Genomic DNA, 22,303 nt, shown 5'->3' with positions numbered 1-22,303 from the left:
AGGGGTACTAGATTGGAGATCGATCGTTCTCTGATCCATGTCAAAAAGTATGATCTGTGGATGAATGTGTGGATGGGTCCGTCCTATGAACGGGTGTGACGTGTATGTGGCTGAAGACGAATTCTTGGCAAAAGAGGGCGCCACTGAAAAACAAGTAATGTACCCTCTGCCTTAAATTTGCTCGGTTTCACCAAGCAGGTTTGCTAGTGTGGCAAGTGGCGTTAGAAACAACAACAATTACTGCATTACCAACTACATTTCTATTTCTAATGGCGATTATTCTTTTATATATGTTCTTTAGGAATGGAGAATAATATAAAAACATATAAATAATTCAAATATATAAATTTTTGTACTAAATTTATAATCTCTCTTATATATTGTAAACTGATTTTGAAGAAAGGTAAAAACATTTATGCGAACAAACATATTGAGAATTGCTGTTGGTTAATGGAGAGAAAAATTTTAAAGTTTGCAATAAAGTAAATGCGAGGCAAATTAATTAAGAAAAACTTATTTCAGATGGTTTTGATAATCGTTGACCAAAAACAATCCTTGATAATCCTTTAGATTTTACCCACACTCTCTGAGGTGATGATTTGAGTTCCGATTTTTATTTTATTTTATAACCGTCGTTGAGCAGCTGACCCAATTTTGGGTTTAAAAGTACTAATGTTCAACTGCGTAGCTTGTCATTTTGAACAGTACCCCCAGAGGTCTGATTTGTTATGGGAACTCGGAGGACTTTGTGACTCGACAGATTTAACGTGCATCAGTCACCATTTACTACACGGGGAGTCTTCGGCCGACGGGGATCGAACCCACGCCCTCTTGGACATAGACCCATTGCCCTACCAACCAGGCTGTCCCGGCCCTTGAGTTCCGATTTTATTTTGTAACCGTCGTTGAACAGCCGACCCAATTTTATAGGTTAACGACTACTACTGTTCATCTCCTTAGCCTTGTCATTTTGAACCCAATCCAGAAGGCAAGGGAACTCCTGGATCGAGTATGGGGAGAAATTTGCCTTCGTGGAGGACTTTTTTGGTGGAGCTAACCCGCATTTGCGTTACATGGAGAGGAAGATCACGAGAACCTCCCTTGATTAGTCTAACTGCAAGGGGACTCTAACTCATGATCTGTCTACCACTGAGGATATTTCACGTCAGCACTGTGGTCGGTGCCGGTCGGATGCGGAGTTCGTATCGACTGAGATCCGAATTCGCCGATTTGGAAGGCGAACGCTCTGTTCCCTGAACCATCCCGGCTCTTGCGTTCCGATTGTAATTTTTTACACTACAATACAGTAAAAATACCGAAATAAACATATTATTCGTTAAAATCCGTTTTTTTTTCTTGTGATTGCAGAGCCTTTAAAAAACAGACTTAAGAAAAAGGCAAGCTTTTTTTTTATATATATAAAGAAAAGTCTCGGAAGTATTTTCTGCCTTAATAAAATCCCTTTTATAAAATGTATCCGCTTCAATAAAAAAAAAAGAGTTATTATGTGAAGTGAAAAAATGTTTAAGTTTATCAAAATATAAACCTAACATATCTTCCAAAACATCAATATCTTTCCAAAGTTTAAAAAAGAAAAGAAAAAGAAAATAGTACACTTAGTAGATTATCGTGACTTTTTTTTTCAATCATCTTAACATCCACGATCGTAACATAAAATATACCCCCGACACTTATCAATTCTAGACCACCCCGCTCTTTTTGTGGATTAGAGGAAATATTTTCTGTCCGCAGCAGAAGCCAATGAACAACACAACTCACGAACTGGTGTTAAATTCTTCAGCTGAGAACGAAGAAGGTGGGAAGAAAGAAGTCGGGCATTACGCGTGACACAAATTTTGTCTCCCGTTTTTATGAACTACCATCGATAGTGCGTTCAATTTTCTATATCGATATAGGAGGAATCTTAAGATGGGAAGATTCGAAACTATCATCCATCAGTGGACGTGTTTTCATGAAAAAAATGGAAGATTTTTTTTTTTACTTGGACCCTTCCTTCTTTTTACAGAATTGACATTCTTTAAGAAGAACGTCGTGGTACACATGTTAAAGCGAGAAATCGTTTTGTAATGCGCAGCCCCAGCGAATTTCGAGTTCCTCTTCAACATTCTTCTTCGATTTTTCGATCCCCCCCCCCCTGTTCATTGAATCTTGGAAGAGATCTTAGATGAAATAGGAAAAAAATCTTTTTTTTTTCCCTTCAAGGTGCTGGATGGAAATATTTCTTGCTGTTTGAAAGGATTATATTTTATGCATTTCGAATAAAAAATTAATGAACGTACCACCAGTAAAAATTGTAAATAATATGGGCAGTGTTGCTATCGACAATGTTAACATTCATCTATGAAAAGGTACTCCAACATAGTTAACATGTCTTATATACTAGTGAATTGGAATTTTTACTGTGGTAGATACGCTACAGTAATCCCCCACCAGAATTATATCTGTGATAGAATTCGATGAACGGATACCACAAGTTGATTCATTACTGTTTTGTGAGAAATCGGGAGAGCTGTATTATGATCACCGTACTTTTTGAGTACTAATCGAGAAAGCTGTATTAAGTTCACGGTCGCTCCTATGCTGCTTTTAGCAGTCGAGTGTATACAAGCGGACGTTGCGTGTGATCGAGACTGAGAAGCAACAGCGCAAAAAGGTGGATAATGTCGCAATCGCAAGTCAACTGTTCATTGTGGGCCATTCATCTTAGTAGGCGTGTTCAAATCGAAATAGGAGTTTCTGTCAAGGTAGGCGTGTTTACATCACGTCCGAAGGTCACCAATGTGGGAAAAGACCATTAGACAATGCCAACCTTCATCTATCAAAAGGTCTATCACCATAGAATCGAGTCTTATATGCTAGTAAATTGGAATTATATTTTTGCAGTGGTAGATATACGCTACAAATCATTACGGGAAAAGCCATAAATTGTTGACACAAAATAAAAGCATCACGAGTGATGTAAAGCTGTGTACCATAAAAATGACCAGAATCCTATGTACCCTCAAGAATGTATCGTAATAAATTATCAGAATCCTGTGTACCATAATAATAAATGACCAGAATCCTATGTACCCTCAAGAATGTATCGTAATAAATTATCAGAATCCTGTGTACCATAATAATAAATGACCAGAATCCTATGTACCCTCAAGAATGTATCGTAATAAATTATCAGAATCCTGTGTACCATAATAATAAATGACCAGAATCCTATGTACCCTCAAGAATGTATCGTAATAAATTATCAGAATCCTGTGTACCATAATAATAAATGACCAGAATCCTATGTACCCTCAAGAATGTATCGTAATAAATTATCAGAATCCTGTGTACCATAATAATAAATGACCAGAATCCTATGTACCCTCAAGAATGTATCGTAATAAATTATCAGAATCCTGTGTACCATAATAATAAATGACCAGAATCCTATGTACCCTCAAGAATGTATCGTAATAAATTATCAGAATCCTGTGTACCATAATAATAAATGACCAGAATCCTATGTACCCTCAAGAATGTATCGTAATAAATTATCAGAATCCTGTGTACCATAATAATAAATGACCAGAATCCTATGTACCCTCAAGAATGTATCGTAATAAATTATCAGAATCCTGTGTACCATAATAATAAATGACCAGAATCCTATGTACCCTCAAGAATGTATCGTAATAAATTATCAGAATCCTGTGTACCATAATAATAAATGACCAGAATCCTATGTACCCTCAAGAATGTATCGTAATAAATTATCAGAATCCTGTGTACCATAATAATAAATGACCAGAATCCTATGTACCCTCAAGAATGTATCGTAATAAATTATCAGAATCCTGTGTACCATAATAATAAATGACCAGAATCCTATGTACCCTCAAGAATGTATCGTAATAAATTATCAGAATCCTGTGTACCATAATAATAAATGACCAGAATCCTATGTACCCTCAAGAATGTATCGTAATAAATTATCAGAATCCTGTGTACCATAATAATAAATGACCAGAATCCTATGTACCCTCAAGAATGTATCGTAATAAATTATCAGAATCCTGTGTACCATAATAATAAATGACCAGAATCCTATGTACCCTCAAGAATGTATCGTAATAAATTATCAGAATCCTGTGTACCATAATAATAAATGACCAGAATCCTATGTACCCTCAAGAATGTATNACCGTTTAAGTGTGAAATAGTACTGAACGCCGGATGTAAAGCATCGGCTTCGATGAAGATAATTTTGTGAGAATTTTTTTGATAATTCGGTGAGGAATCACCCGATTAGCCATATGATACTCACTACGTGCTCTTGCGCGCCGAAGCCTATCAATTAAAAATGAAAACTGTTGCAAACGCGAGAAAAGAAATATCATCGGTTTTATTGATACATACGTATTACCGTTTTATATAATATAGATTTTATAAATAAAGAAAATAAAAGTCAATAAGTTCCTAATGGGTCGTGTTAAATATATTTACCACCAAAAAAGATGACATTTTTATAAACTAAATTAGTTTTTTTTTTCTTATACCAATTACTATTTTTAAAAAAAATTTCAATTCAAAAAATACTTTAATTTACCTTTACTAGAAATAAATGGCCCTTTAAAAGGTTAAACCATGATGGAAATGTTAAGTTGGAACCATCATGGACCATCTCGGATCGTCATGGATTGTTCTTATATGAGACTCAAACTTATCTTGATGGTTAACCATCATAGTATTAAAGTAGCATTTTCCATCGTGGAATGATGGAACTTAGCTGGCATATCAAAACCCATGAACACATAATGGAAAATGTTGGATGATGGTGACCATCAAATGATATTGGACCATCATGAATCTCGGTGAAACCAGCGTAAACCATCAAATTTATTTGCTGGGACCATCAAGAATTTTGACTTGGGTAAAATACATTTTTCTGGATAATTTGGATTGTTGACCATCAAAATATGGGTAGTAGCCGTATTCTGGAAAATAACGTCTTAATAATTTAGCCAGAAGAGCAGATGAAAATTCGGGCTTCTTAATATCACTCGTCCTGTTTTTCGTCTTACCTTTTAAATTAATTTCTCAAATCAATAAACATCATGCATCCACAATTGAAATTCATTTATCCAAGGAGATAATTTTCCAGAAAAATTTATTTTCAAGAATCATTTTTTATTATTTCTTTTAAAAATAGTCATGAGTCAGAAAAAAAATTCATTATAAGGTGTACTAATTTTTAATTCATTTTAACATATAAGAGACAAAACTCAATTTTTTTTTTTTTTCGAAATCGGTGGAATGGCTTCTATTTTCAAATTTTCATTTCTTAGAAACTATTGGACTGCTTCTCTCTTTTGGATATTGTTTTTCAGAATTATAGTCTGAATTAATTTAATCCTTTCAGTTCTAGATTTTTTCGCCTGTCATAAATAAAGCAATAAAAAATAATAATTATGAATTTTTTCTTAAGTAAGATAGTTTTATAAGTGTGTGCAAAATTTCTTCGAGTTTGCGTTATAACAGCTAGAATTAAAAATTAAACCAAATTTCCCACAATATTTTCTATTCTGCAGCAATGATTTTAATGGATATTTGAAATCAATTATATATGTGATTAATTAAGGGTTAGGGCTAATTAGTAAGCATGTTCAAACTATTCAACTGTTAAAAAGTACTTGAATATCCGATCGTTCGATCAAAAGTTATTAAAATGGGGTTTTCTTCCAGCGTACATTACAACGCTTTCTTTTACAAATTATATTAGACACGAACAAATGTTATGCATGGAGTAATAATATTTTTAAACATCCTGTTCTTCATTATTAAAATTAAATGACAAGTCGTTGCCATTTCGTTGCTAACTAATTAGTGTTTATAAAATTTTATGTTTAGACAAAACAATCGTCTGCGAGAGAAAAAAATCGTTTGGAATTACTGCATAGCCATAGTTGGATCGCATCAGAAATTATCTTTTTCGCAGACATTTCTAATCGCCTCAGAAGTTGACATTTTCCGGTATTATAAAAGACGATGTCCCACACTCACTAATTGGTAAAACACGATAGATAAAAATCTAGTGTCTAGAATATGTCTAGCCAATAAAATCTCCCAGTTTATACGACGATTTATATCAAGTAATCGATATGTTCGTTTTCCGAACTACAGAAGAATAAGTTACGATAATTATCGACTGAAAAAACTAGATATTTAGAAAAAAGTATATCACGAAGAAAGTGGTTGAATTGTTCCCATGAAAAAAATTTTTTTATCTGTTTCTCACTTACAATTCAATCAATTTTGTTCCGATTTAAAATTCTTTACAATTCAAAGTACATATTATCATCTTTGGTGAAATAAATAACATTAATACATGCCACTTTCTTTGGGATAAATTTTTTTGGAGTATTGTTTGCCTTTTTAAATAATAAAATTCATGCAGCGAAAATATTATTAAGGAGACCAAACTTTTCCTTTAACCTATTTGGTGGGTCAAGAAAGCGAATCCACTGAAAACAAATGTATGCATATTTAAAGAAAGTACTTTTTTGCGACCAATTTTAAAATTAATTAATTAGCAAGAAATATAAAAAACAATTTTTAAAGTCAAGTCCTACTTTGGTCAAAATTGCACGGAACTTTAAAATTTTCGAATGCATATTCCATCGCCAATAACCGTTTAGAAAAAGCCTGAAGAGATTTCGTTTAAACTTAAAAAATGTTGCCAAATATGCAAAAAAAAAAAAAAATTTATAATGTTGCAAATCTGACACTTAAGACTTTTTAAAAGCGAATCTCTGCGTTTTAACTCTCGTTGGGATTAAAGCAGAACTAATGAGATTTCTTCGGGAATTTTCGTCACACCTTTTACATTTATTTTATTCTAAAACATCTTCCTCTAAAAATAAAGCGTGGAGATATATTGTGGGCTGTGGTGGAGCGTGCAGCGAACTAAAAGGGAGCATTTACATGTTATTCAAGAAGTGCAATCCATCTTACTTTTTGAATCAACCACACACGCCCCGTTCCCATATTTGTTCCGGAATCTGCGCCCTCTACCTTTCTTGGGAAAGTGTGATGGCGGGAAACTAAATTCTTCTCCGTTGCTGCTTTTGCAGAACATAAAATGGATTTTATTCACGCTTACCGTTTAATAAAGAAATTTCCACTTTTATTGGCATTAAGAGAGAGAAAAATATGTTCCATCCTTCGAAAATATTTGACGAATTTGAAACAGCCCTTAGCAACAATTTTACCTTGGCCCTAGCTGGGCTCAAAATTGACTTAATATGAGCTCTATATGAACATGCATCGAGGGACCACTATTGGGAGGACTAGATTTTTTTTTAATACTGGTCCTATAGGGGTCGGGATAGCCTGGTCGGTAGGGCGCTGGGCCTATGTCCAAGAGGTCATGGGTTCGATCCTCGCCTGCCGAAAACTCCCCGTGTAGTAAATGGTGACTGATGCACGTTAAATATGTCGAGTCTCAAAGTCCTCCATGTTCCCATAACAAATCAATACTTCTGAGGGTACAGATCCAGGAGTTTCCTTGTCTTCTGGATGGGTTCAAAATGACAAGGCTACGGAGTTGAACATTAGCAGTCGAAACCCAAAAATTGGGTCGACTGTTCAACGACGGTTATGAAATAAAATAATATAAAATAAATTATTGGTCCTATGCAGTGTCAATATCGCCCCATATAGAGCTATATTGGCTGAATAATGATTGTAAAATATCGGGTTAATCTGACAATTTTATATAGGGCCCATATCGGAAAAATATCGGCCCTTTGAACCAAGATTCGTAAATACTTGGTCCAATTTTTTGATAGATTTTCATTGATTTGGGTATCCACTGTGGGCTTAAGAACCATGAAGTTAAGTTCACTAGATTTTAATTTACGCAAGTCTCCTGCTTACAATACTATACATAGGTGTAGCAAATACGTCGATATCCCAATCATTAACGATAACGATTGATATCGGACACAATAATAACATTGCGATCATTATTGATAATACTAATTATCCAAAACTGTAGCATCGGGAACATTGTCGATAATGTAACTTATCGAATATCGCTAATTATCGAATTATTATTTTGAGCGTTGCAAAAATTTTATTTGGATAATGCAAATATTAACCGATGTAAAAAAACGAAACAAATTAGTTAAATTAGAAATATATCACGATATGCTGCTAAATATCGATATTATTTTACAATAAAAATCGATAGTGAAATTCGTACTTATCGCTTGTAAGAACCAGTGTCCAGTTGGTGGTGGTGAATCGGAAAAGCAGTGGTCAAAGTATGACCACTATCACCGGCCTCTACCGTCACTATTATTGATTGGGTAAGATTTAGATTAAGTATTTATTAGAGTGTAATTAAAAAATATCAGAAAATAGCCAGAATCGGCTTATATCACCTTTGCAAACTCACTGCTTAGCATTACAGCGCTTGAACACGGAATTGAACCGTAATCTAAAAAATTTTCAAATTCTTTTCCTAAAAATGGATCTCTAGTGCTATTTCTGTGGAAAAAAATTAGAAAATTCAAAAATTATTGTAAAAAATTCAAAATAAAAATTCGAAAATCACTATTTGAAGTTGATTTTTAACAATGAGTCATCATACAATTTATTTCATTTTATGGACGTCGTTGAACTGCAGACCCAATTTTGTGTTTACGACTACTGATGACAACTCCTTAGCCTTGTCATTTTGAACCCGATCCAGAGGACACGGGAAGTCCTGCATCGAGTATTGGGAGAAATTTGCCTTCGTGGAGGACTGATCCTCAATTGCGTTATGTGGAGAATTAAACCACGAAAACCTCCCCCAATTAGCCCGATGGCAATGGGACTCTAACCCATGATCCGTCTACCACTGAGGATATTTTACGTCAGCACTGTGGTCGTTGCTAGTCGGATGCGGATTCGTATCGACAAGCCATCGCTGGGATTCGAACCCGGTTCACTCTATCTCCTGAACTACCACGTCTCAGAATCATATATTACGGCTAAGATCTCAATACGGTTCAAATTTACACGGTTATTCAAGTTGAGCGAAACAAGCGTCGCACATTCAGTTCTCAGATCGGCTGTTCAGCGTCCGCAAAGAAAAAAAAAACATATTACGTAACATATGAAAACATAAGAAATATTAAAACTTATACATAATAATATAAAATATACATGATAATAAACATATACATAACAAAAACATAATAACATATAAAGAACACATGAAAAAACATGTTACGTAGAAAAAGAAAGATGCAATTTTAATGGTTCGAGATATTTAATGTTTGAAATATGTTAATTATGTATATGTTTGAAATATGTTAATTATGCATATATTTGAAATATGCTAATTAGTTAACGATATTTTAAACTACGAAATCAGACACGAAAAAGTACTTTCTCTGAATAAATATGCTTTTTTTTCGGCAAAATAAAATTCTTGAGACTTAGACCTAAATAATAAAAAGGTCTCAGACCTAAACCTAAATAACTTCAGTTTTTTTTTTTTTTTTTGCATAGTTCACCATATTTTTGGAACTATTTAAGATAAATCAATTTTTGCATGCAAATATCGAGCTTGTTTAACCAAAGACAATGTCAGGATCGAAAAAAATTATTTATGACTATTTATATTTTTTTTGTTATTTAACTAGGGGGCTAGGCCCCATGCTCGCTGCCGCTTACCAGCCCCAATGATTGCTTCCCAAAAACAGATTATTTTCATCAGATAATAGTTTTGGTGTTTTCAAACTCGCCCTCCTCAATAGTGATTATTTTCATTTCGATAGCGTTAGGTTTCTTTGTATCAGTATTAGTTTATGACCACTCATCTGAAAATATATTTTAAATGGATTCATTACCGAATACCATGTTTGTTGATTTTAAAATATTCCTAAGAAGACTTGATTCCCATTTTAAGTTTTTCATTAAAATTTAGTTAAATGATAATCACGTTGATGGAATTACCATACAAAGTGTATGTGGTCTAGTTTTTAAGTTAATTAGTTTGTCTTTGATTTTATTAAAGTATGTCATGATAAGAAAGAAATCAATTTAATTAATTGCCGATAGGAAAGCTAAGCAAGCGTGAATTAGCAAATTCGATTGTGAATCTTAGAGAATATCAGTTGCAAACTGTATCGGTCTCTTAATACTTGGATTATAAATGCAGTAGGGAAGAGCTATTTTAAAGAATATTCGAGAATTCTAATTATCAATGCAATCTTTCAATAAATCATAACCCGGATGAATGGTACAAATTTAGTAATCCCTATCCGTCTCTTTAATCTTTTGCACAGATATTTTTAGCCTTGTCATTTCATCAATCAAATTCAGCCGGGGTTTGAAAAGGGATTATCTAAAAATACATTGTAATAGAATCATAGCAAATCTTGAGTTACCACTGTAAGTTACGTGTTCCTGTTCCTGATATTTTCTCTAATACACACAATTATATGTATATCTAATTAAAATATAGAGAAAAATATGAAAAATAATAAAGATCAATAACAAGAAAAGAAGAAAAAAATTTTAAAAAATAGTTAAATATTTTTAAATATTTAAAAAAAAATTACTAGAAATCGTGAAAACTAAATAAAAAGGAAATAATGGTGTTTTGCGGATATAATCGTGTGAGCTGATGAAAAGACTATATCTTTTCTTTATTTTGTTTCCCGGATTTTTAATAAGTTTTTATTTTTAGATAAATAAAAAAAATTGAAATATTTTTCAAATATTTAGCATTCGCGATGGCTGGTGGATACTTCCTTTTAAATCAGTTCCTAACTAATCACGGCTGTCATGGACAACATCAAGCCAGGTTTTTTGAGGGAGCTGAGCTGTGCTGTACCTGTCAGCTTGTTGAGGATTGGGAACATATTTTAATCCAGTGTACAAATTTTAAGCACATTAGAGAGAAATTTTTTCATTCAAAAACCACCTACGAGTTTATAAAGCAGCATTGGTCAAACCCTAAAACAAAAAAGGGAATTGAGGAAATAATAAGAAAATTGTTTAGTAACAAGGCACCTCCCTGAATCCTGATGGCCTCTTGCTGCCTCTTGTTAGGAAAAATATACCTAAATCACGGCTTATTAATTTACCTGTTATGGTTTGATTCTTACTTGAATTTTCTCTTAAAATGTTTTTTTTTGTGCTTTAGTTTCATGCTTTGTCAATCTCTGCCCCTATGTGATTCCTCATTTTGAAACTTTTAATCACTTGTGTTCCTAGAGTTTTTATATATAATATATATGTCCTTTCTGTTTATAAAAAAAATTACTGGAATTTGATACCTTTAGTACTGTTGTGCCAGCCGTAATTATATTCTGAGTTACAAACATCCTATATTTTCCATGTGAAATTGTTTCCTTTTATTAACTTTGCACCCCTACTGAAGATGCGACATCAATATCTCTTCTGATTGTTACTGTTTATTTTCTTTGTAATGTTTGTTGGCATTTAGCTTATTTCTAAGTAGCACTGTTTTCTGTATTTCATATTTAATATTCCACCTATATGTTAAAACTCTAATTTGAAAATTTTGAATATGTTTGCTCATGTAATTGAACTGTTACGCTCACTTCGAACTTTGGGAGTGCCCCCGGATGCCCCCTTACGGGGGCGGGACGAGCTAAGGCTTGTTATTGGTTGCCGTAAACCCCCCAAAAAATTGGGTCTGCTGTTCAACGACGGTTATAAAAGAATATAAAATTAACAGGGTTCGTCACATTTAAAAATAGGCCTTAGCCCCCTGATATGCTACAATTTTTCATTATTACGTAGTTTGTATTTTTTTTTTTTAAAGATTTCATGAGCAAAGCAAAGGAATTCTCCATCCATCCTTTTCTTTAATTGGAGCAAATATTTTTGGTAAGAATTTTTTTAAAATATTAATAAATATAAATAAGATTAAAAGTCCATATAAATTAACCACTTTGATGAAAAATATAAATAATAGAAATACTTAAAGTTGATTAAAAAAAAAAACAGTACAAATTATTCTTAGTTACTTCAGTTTTAAATTTATTTATAATTAAAAAAAAGAGTATTTTTTAGCAGAAGAATGTTTAACATTATGTATATTATGTCTTCTTAAACTACTTGGCAATTCACATAGTTCCATTTGGGGGGGGGGTTNGGGGAGAGAGAGAGACTTGATTTTGAATATATTCTCGACACACTATCCATAAAAATTGAGCCTCATCTCAAAATCAGACGATTGAAAAAATAAATTATTCTGAATCGGGCCATAATCTACACCGAATGGCTTCTTGCAATCGATTACATACACAGAACAAAAAAAATGCTAACAGTTGTTTTGAAATTTTTTCATTTTCTTTTTCGGTTTTGAGGGCAGCGTTAACTGTAATTGTAGGGATATATGTTGGGCCCCTCGGCTGTATAGGAATTGCTTCATTATCAGTTGGAATAACTTTTAGATTCGCCCCATTGACAGTCGCAGGCGATTTCAGCAAAACAATTCGATACGATATTCTTGCTGGAGATCAATATGTTCTTGTTCCTAGAACAAATAAAAAAGCAGACGACATTTTTAATGACAGCGCTTTAGAAGTAATCTTCTTGAAAACATCTGTTGCCAGCGAATGGTGTTGAATATTAAAATCGCTTCGGCGAGGAAGTAAAGGCTTTTATGTTATTTTTATTTGAATTTTGCAACTGATCATAAAGTATTTTTTGAAAGAAATCTCGAACTTGTTTTGAAAAATTGCTTGTACAAAATGTTTTGGACACGTACTTTTTGAAAAGTTTATTTTTACTTTTAAGAAAAATGCATTTATTAAATGTTAAAGTAGCTGTTTAGTGTTTAAAAAGCAAAAAGATTCTTTCTTAGAATTTAAAATCTTCTGCTGCTGTTCGTTTCTTTTAATTCTTTTAACATTAAATCGTTTGCAGGTATTTGATTCCTTGTTCTTTGTTTTATAACTGAAAAACCCCTTACCAGAGATCTAGTTTTAATTTTTTACTAGCTGCATATTTGTTCTTCCTTCTGGGTGAAAAAAAAGCAAATAATGTATCGGTTTTGATCAGTACTACGATATCAAGCACAAAAATGAAATACATATACCGGCATAATTAAGGCATGATTATTAACTGTTGCCATTCTCGATGACTTTACGTTATTAGGTTAGTTCACGCTCTCCCTATATATCTTGTTCACATTTTCAATCATTCATAAAATACTTTTTATTCATCGATTCAAAATCAAATACATTTTTTTTAATGACACTTGATGTTAATACAGTTTTTTTTTTCAAATGTTAATTCATTAATTAAATTTAATGAATTATTTTTAGTTTTATATGGGAGTAAATTTTTTATTATTAAATAAAAAGTAACTAAAATTTAACTTTTCTCTGCTGATCTAATTAGGAACTGATTTCATTTTTTTAAAGATCACTTATTCTTGTATTTTAGTTTCATAGTTCTTGTTATCTAATTGTTTAAATGCACTGATTATGTCCATCTTTTACATTCAATTAAATTTTGCTTTTCTTTTTTTAGATTTTCGAGTGACTTTTGGATATATTTAATCATCTTTATTTACAAACACACAAATTAGATAGGTAAGTCATTATTCCATAAACAATATTGTGTTTGTAATGTTATTCATAATCTTTCATTTATGACTTAACATACGTATAAATTTTCATAAAAACCGGCTTGTGCTTATAATTTTTTTTTAAAAATACTATTTTATTTGATAAATTAGTATTAATAATAAATGTTTTAATTGTTTTAAAAATAGTTGTAAAAAAAATTTTAACAAAAATCTAAATCTTTTATCGTCAATCTTAACGTCAATAAATCGAGAAAACTAAACGGGGGGGGGGTACATTTTTACCAAACAATTGTACATTTTTACCAAAATTTTAATTTCTAAGTAAAATACTTTTTTTAATTCAAATGTGATTTTTTTTTTTTTTGTAATTTTATATTTGTTACGGAAACTGTTCCTGTTTTTTTACAGCAGATTTTATCCAGTATTTTTTTTTCAAATTTTCAGTTTATATCTTAAAAAATTTCTAATATTTTGAAAATTACTTTTTCTGAATATCAAACTTACCTTTCTTTTGTAATTATTTATGTTTTGATAAATAAAATTAGTTCGCTGAGAAAACTAATGGTTTTAAACTTAGTCTTTTCTATTATCAAATCTAACTAAGTGTTTTCATTTTCAATAATTTTACTTCTTTATATTTTGAATTTTTTTTTATTTCATAATATGTTGTAGAGTCTCATGTTTGTCAACTTTTTTTTTAATTATTTCTTAAAATGCAATCAAACTATTTCTTAAAATACGACAAAAATCAGAAACTTTTTAAATATTTTTCAAACGTATATTTAAAAAAAATGACAAATCAATAGTTTTTTTCTTCTTTCCTGTACTAGCTTAGACAGAAATAATAGTTTTCCTTGCTTTCCTATTTCCTTTAATAAAAATATTTGTTGTTCTTAAATTTTGTGTTTATACCCTACGAAGAATAATAGTTTTCGTAATTCTCTGCATGACTTAAAAATTTCACTCAATTCAAAAACAAATGCATTAATAAATATTTTTTATTTAATATTTCCCTTAAAAAATCGTGTTTTTCAACATTTAATTATAGTTTCTTTAAAAGGAATATATATTTAAGAATTGTAAAAATTATACATTTAAGTATCAATTTTCATGATAAATAAAAATATTTCGTTTAATAAATAAATAAAATATTTTGTCTTTTAATATATAAAAATAACTTTGATAAATAAAAATATTTCGCAGAAAAATTTCATTTTCTTAAATTTTGTTCTCTGTATTATAATTTAAAAAATATATATTTCCTTAAATTTTGGGCTACAAAATCTAACAAAACATTTCTTGATTGTAATTTTCTATGTTATGTAGTAAAAAATTTATAGAGCACGAAATTTAAAAAAGAGAATAAATATTTCTTATTTATCGCATTTTGTAGAAATAGGAGTTCTCCAACTTCGCCTTTTCTGATGAAATAAAAAAAACACATTTAAATATTTCAGAAATTCTATTTTTAAGTTTTTATTTCTAAAAGAAATTGTAATTGTCTTTGATGTTTCACTTTTTTTCAATAAATAAAAAGGTATTTCCTTTACCTTATGTATTTAAACTATGTCTTTTTATGTAAGAAAAATCATATCTTACAGTAAAAAATTTATAGAATACAAAATTTAAGAATTTTTTTTTAATTTGATTGCATTTTGTAAAGATACAACACGTTTCTCAACTTCTCATTTTCTGTTGAAATGAAAAAAAAAATATTTCCTTTACCTTATGTATTTAAACTTTGCCTTTTTCACAAAGAAAAATCAAATCTTACAGTAAAAAATATATAGAATACAAAATTTTATAGAAAAAATAAATATTTTTTTATTTTATTGCATTTTGTAGAGTTAAACACGTTTTTCAACTTCGTATTTTCTGATGAAATGTAAAAAAAAAACGTATTCAGATATTTTAAAAATTATATTTTTAAGTTTTTATTTCTAAAAGAAAGTCCAATTATCTTTGATGTTTTGCTTTTTTTTTTCAATAAATAAAAATATTTCATTCACCTTGTGTATTTAAACTTTGTCTTTTTATGTAAGAAAAATCAAATCTTACAGTAAAAAATTTATAGAATACAAAATTTAAAAAAAAAAAAAATTATGAATTACATTTTGTAGATATACAACGCATTTTCTGAGGAAATAAAAAAAATTATTTAAATACTTTTGAAATAATATTGTTAAGATTTTATTCTTAAAAGAAATTAAAATTGTCTTTTATGTTTTTCTTTTTTTGATAAATAAAAATATTTCCTTTACCTTATGTATTTAAACTTCGCTTTTTTATGTAAGAAAAATCAAATCTCACAAAAGGACTATCATTTTTCCTAACTTCCTACCTCATGTTTACACACATGACATTCCGTTCTAAACTTTTCAACTTTTTTTGTTTGCCCAGCGAACGGCTGTGTGTATAGAAAAACACTCGATGTTTTTCTAAAAGCTCATTTCATTAAAACTTCATTTTTTTTTCTTCAATACATAACATCCACGAAATAAGTTATTATAAAATAATTTATTTTCGAATAATTTATTATTTTCGAATTTTTCTTTCTTAGCTTAGGCCTAAAAAAATGCGTGCGGCTGTTCGAATTTAACAGCTTGTTTAGCAGACGAACGATATAGCGATACAGGACACGCAAGGATCTCTTACGTTCCGATGCCAACTCGCGCTGGGGAAGACGATGTACGTATCGTTATATTGAAACGGCCTTGATTGATGAGCGGTAGAATCAGAATCAGTTTTGAGAACATATATCGTGATCTCGCATGTTCGTTTCCACACCTCTTAGTTTTTTTTTTACTTCTTTGTCGCGACTTGATATCGTTTCTTGTAGATTATTTTCAGTGGGACTGACTTTGTGATCGTCGTTGCCTTGTTCTGAACGTAATCTATTATTGAAAAGAATATATAAAGAAGTGTTTTTNAACTATCCGGAAACGATAATGAGAAACAGTTTAACGTGCATACTTCAACTCTGAAAAATTATGAATTATCACTATATTAATATGTTCCCTAACCTTCAAAAGTAACTATTTAAATATCTACAGTATTGTAATTCACTTTCTGTACAATAACTTTGAGCATCACACGTTTGCCAAGTTAAATCTTAATACAGTCAAATTTCGCTATAGTGAACCTTCAAGGGTTCACTATAACCGAGACTTCAATATATCCGTTTTGCAAGTAATTTTAACTAATGGGTCAAAACTTCTCCCTTTTATTACACATTATTTAAATAAATGACCCATAAAAGATATATAAAAATTAAAAAAAAGAACAATATATAGTTACAAAAAAATGTGTTCATTTTTATTTTTCATTACTCTTCGTCTTTACAAACAAATTTAGGGATGACTTTTATTAAGGGATTTGAAACTGAGATGGAAGAAGCAAACAAGAAAATTATGGCTATATTCCACTCAATAGAGAATTTTTAAAATCGGTACATGTATTTTATGTAGAAATTTCTACATAAATTTAGAAATTCAAAATTATCAAGAAGAAAAATTAATGGGTGACAGAAGAAAGTTCCATGTAATATCCAATTTCCTCTCTTCTTTTGGTTCGCTATATACACAAAATATTATATCATATGGGTATAGCAAGGCAAGGGACCGAACATTTCGTTCACTATATCCGGGAGTTCACTATAAACCATGTTCACTATAGCGGGTTTATATAGCGGGGTTTATAGCGGGGACTGTATATATAAAATATGAGTGTATGATAATTTATTTTATCTGCAGATTTATTTGCTTTTTGAAAAAAATGTTTTGTTTATACAGTTTTTTTCTTTTTTTGAGATATGGGATGGATGTTAGTGATTTTTATGGAACATATTTTGGATGCGTATTTGAAAATAAATGCGACAGAGTAAACGGTTCTCGACTACTTGCGTAACAGAATGTATTTAAATTTTGTTATTGATCAGAAAATGACGACTTAAAATCTACTAAAGTAACAAAAATACTTCAATAACTGATTAAACATTTTCGCTCTGCTGAAATTTCGCTTTTTTAAAAACGCACAGTTAACAGAAATATGGTAAGGAATCTTTTTTCTTTTTCTTCTTTTTTTTCTTTTTTTTTTCTTGAACTGATTTTGGCAAGCGCCAGCAATGGAAAAAAAAAACGTATTTTGGATTTTCGGAGCAGGGGAGTAATTACTGATTTTGAACACATCAGAGCAATGCTAAACAAAGACAGTTCTGGGGGCCCTAAGCTGCAGCTTATATAGCTTATACTTAAATCCTGCCTTGCATTCCTTTTTGTTTGTAACCGAATTCTCCAGAATATGTTAGAATGTTAGGTAATGTAGTGTTACGTGATTAAAGGCAATCATTATTATAATGAAAATATGCAACTAAGCTATTTGTAATTGAGATTACAATTGTAGAAAAAATAAAATGTAATCATATTTGCTGACAATCATAGATCATTATTACGTGCAGATCATATTTGAATACAAGTTGAAGCTATAATTCAAATTTGACAAAGATCACACATACTAACATAAGGGTTTTTTTTTTAAAAAAACATAAGAATAATGGGTATGTCAATATTGGTTCACCTAGCTGCAATTCAGAATATGCTAATGGGTCACACAACGGCAAGAAAGAGAGGGTAAATTTTAAAACAGAACACGTACATAAAGTGGCGTGCTTATCTTTTTATTCTGAATTCTATTCTGGATGTGGGGATGACGTCTGGGAGGCAAGGAGAGCCTCCTATGGATTTTTTTAAATTTTATTTTATAGCCGTCGATCCAATTTTAGGGGTTTACTACTGCTACTGTTCTACTCCGTAGCCTTGCAATTTCGAACCTAATCCAGAAGACAAGGAAACTCCTAGAAGTATTGGAAGAAATTTGTCTTCGTGGCGGACTTTTTGATGGAATTAACCCACATTTAAGTTACGAGGCGAGGTAGACCACGAGGACCTCGCACGGTTCCAACCCATGATCTTTCTACCACTGAGGATATCTATATGTCAAGACTGTAGTCGGTGCAAGCCGGATGCGGATTCGTTTCGACCAGCCATCGTTAGGGATTCGAACCCGGTGCACCTCATTGGAAAGCGAAAGCTCCATCCCCTGAGCTATCACGGCTCAGTTTGGATTGGCAATTTTTCGAAGCATCGAAAATTGCGGTTTACTGAGATGTGTACGATATTTTCCGATGTATCGTTGATATCGATGTCTACACGCGCTACATTCTTCCCAATGGTACATCGATGTCTGCAAACTCGCGGGAAGAGCATTTTCGGTGATGTTATAGCTGTAGCGATGATCGTTATTATCTTTCCCCGTCTTTTTTACATCGTGACTCATCGTTTTGCTGACATGATGAATCCGAATGTGATTGAGAATCGAAGTGGTGTTGAATCTCTTAGTTATGAAAGGTTTTTATTTTAATTATGTGTGTGCAAGTACTGTTGATTTTTTTTTTACTTCCAATCCAGCTGTTTAATGTTTGTTAAAAGCTATTTTGTAGACATCCCACGTCTTTAAATATTGAGAAATAATTATTTTTAAAAAAATGAAACGTTTATTTAGAAATAAATGCAGCTTACTCATTGCGAATTTACTAAACATAAAACATTAATGAACCGAAACATCGTGGTACATCAAAATATCGCGATGTTAGCTTGGTGATACATCACGATGCCAAAATCTTAACATCGTTCAGTCCCACTTTTGAGTATAATACACATAAAAAAAGGTAAGGAACATACCTTTTGAGTTATTCTGAAGCAATAACTTTCTTTGTATAATACACATAAAAGGGAGTAAGGAACATAGATTTCGAGTTATTCTGAAACAATAACTTTTTGTTGTATAATACACATAAAAGAGAGTAAAGAACATAACTTTTGAGTTATTCTGAAACAATAACTTTTTGTTGTATAATACACATGAAGGAGAGTAAGGAACATAGCTTTTAAGTTATTCTGAAACAAGAACTTTTTGTTGTATAATACACATGAAGGAGAGTAAAGAACATAACTTTTGAGTTATTCTGAAACAATAACTTTTTGTTGTATAATACACATAAAAGAGAGTAAAGAGCATAACTTTTGAGTCTGTGTATAATTTAGAGTTGTGGTTTGTAGGTCGCGTACGACTCGTCGCTTTAAAAACAATTTTAACTTTTCTCAATAGAAAGCGTACATCCATTTAGTTCGGGTAACGACAAAAAATTCGAAATTATTGGTTTAGACTTCCCCCATTTGGGTTTTGAAAAAGGAACAACACAAGCACATACAAGAGTTTTTATTTTATTTTTTATAAAAAGAAAACAATAAACAATTTGAAAGAGCCCTAACCATTTTTATTGTAATCGTTATATGGATTGCAGCTGCTGATGTTTTGTTTCTTCTTTTAAGTCGACGAAACTGTTTACTCTATATCTTTTTTACTGTCTGCATTTTATCTACTAGAAATCGTTTTCTTTCTCCTTTTTCTTCGAGAAGGAAAGAAAAAAAAAACTAACGATTTTCATTTGGAGAGGGCCCTTTTCACCGCACACACAGGAAAACGGGAATTGTTGAGTCAGAGAAATGTCCTACTCGAAAAAGTTGGTTTCGATTTTTGCTTCACTTCGTCTAAAAGATTCTATTTCGAAACAATCGAAATAATATGTTTTTAGTTTCGCTTTTGAAATCTCTTCTGTTACACTATAATGAAGTTATAGATTTCTAGTTTGTGTGTGTGTGTGTTTGTAGGAGAGACGGAAAAATGGGAAATTAAATAAAAATGGCTTGTTTTTCGTTTCGGATATAAATCGGGAAATTCATTTTATAAAAGCGTAGTTTTCCCTTCTTTTTTTTCCCTTTTTCGAGACAACTGCATAATTCAATCATTAGGTACTTTTCCCTACTATACTGTTTATAACGATAAAATAAATTGTATAGCACTGTTTACAACAAGTAGGAGATGATAAAAAAAAGAATCGTAAATCTGGATTCTTTTTCTCAAATGATTCAATTGTGTTTGGAAAAACAATAACAGATTTTCAATAAATGCTTAGAACAGCAACAACAGATTTTCAATTAATACGTAGAGCAACGACGGATTTCTTTTATAATTTATTAAAACAGCAACATTTTGATTTTCAATGAATGTTTGAAATAGCAACAACAGATTTTTAATAAATAGTTAAAATAGCAATGACTGATCTTTTTTACTAATGTTAAGAATAGCATCAACAGAGTTTTAATGAATGTTTAGAATAGCGTAGATTTTTTTTATGAATTCTTAGAACAGCAAATGTAGATTTTCAAAAAATGCTAACAATTATAAATTTTCAATAAATGCTTGCAATAGCAGCCTCATATTTTTAACGAATATTTGAAATTGAAATTACAGATTTTCAAAGAATGGCTTAAAATAAAAATTGCTGATTTTTAATTAATGCTTAAAATAGGAAAAACATGTTTTCAAGGAATATTTAGAATAGCGGAAACAAAATTATAACGAATACTTACTATAGAGTAAGCGAAAATTTTCAATTGGCATTTTTAATAGTATTTCATTTATTGATTGGAAAAAATAGCCAAAAAGTCGCAGTTACTTTATCTGAATCAGCTTTGTTATTCACTTTTAGAACTCTACAAATAAATTAATTTTAAATGAGTTTAGGATATTTAAAACTAATTTTTTATTCTAGTATTAACCGCTGTTTAACTGTATTTATTTTAAAGCACTGAAAAATTATCACACCCTTCTCATGGAATTTTAAAAATAATTTCGTATAAATTAAATGTCCCTACAACGTAACAGTCGACGATATCGCCATCGTTTATTTAGGTCAACTCTATGCGTCTAACTGTTTATTTAAACTGTCTCCTATATATATATATATATATATATATATACATTCCTGAAAAGNTATCTTAATTTAGTGACAACTAACCCCTCCCCCCAAACCAGCAAAAAATTTCTAGTTGCGCTACAGTCTTAAAGGAAAGGAAATATAAACGGAAAGAATAATAAAGGAAAAGATTCTTACCAAAACATTTATTTTTTTCATTAATCTACATATTTAAAATAGTTTGTCAGCTTACTTTTAACTCGCGGATTTCATATCATTTTGAAAAAAAGATAAGACAGAAAGACTAGAAAGATGAGGAAAAAGATTGCCAGACAGAAAAATATTGCTCGCTAAAACCGGGTCTTGCTCGTTAAAAGCGACTTCTGTTCCATAGACTTAACATTGATCCAACCAAATATTCTCGTTTCCCTCGTTAAATCCGAGTTTTCGTTAAATCCGAGCTCGTTATAAACGAGTTCGACTGTATTTCATTTATTGATTGGAAAAAATAGCCAAAAAGTCGCAGTTACTTTATCTGAATCAGCTTTGTTATTCACTTTTAGAACTCTACAAATAAATTAATTTTAAATGAGTTTAGGATATTTAAAACTAATTTTTTATTCTAGTATTAACCGCTGTTTAACTGTATTTATTTTAAAGCACTGAAAAATTATCACACCCTTCTCATGGAATTTTAAAAATAATTTCGTATAAATTAAATGTCCCTACAACGTAACAGTCGACGATATCGCCATCGTTTATTTAGGTCAACTCTATGCGTCTAACTGTTTATTTAAACTGTCTCCTATATATATATATATATATATATATATACATTCCTCAATATTTTGCTTTTCTTG

General features: G+C 31.0%; 1 protein-coding gene across 1 annotated transcript in view; it reads left to right on the top strand.

The window, feature by feature from the left end:
• Nucleotides 1-22,303, top strand: part of LOC107440642 (plexin-A2) — a 471,562-nt gene that overhangs the window by 78,741 nt on the left and 370,518 nt on the right. The window contains exon 2 of the mRNA XM_071184823.1: nucleotides 13,570-13,631. The gene's annotated coding sequence lies outside the window, so the exon portion shown is untranslated. The remainder of the gene's footprint in view (nucleotides 1-13,569; nucleotides 13,632-22,303) is intronic.

Source organism: Parasteatoda tepidariorum, chromosome 9, assembly GCF_043381705.1.
Source record: "Parasteatoda tepidariorum isolate YZ-2023 chromosome 9, CAS_Ptep_4.0, whole genome shotgun sequence".
NCBI lineage: Eukaryota > Metazoa > Arthropoda > Arachnida > Araneae > Theridiidae > Parasteatoda > Parasteatoda tepidariorum.
Note: the sequence above shows the minus strand (reverse complement) of the source record. Positions and strands in the feature narration are given on the sequence as shown.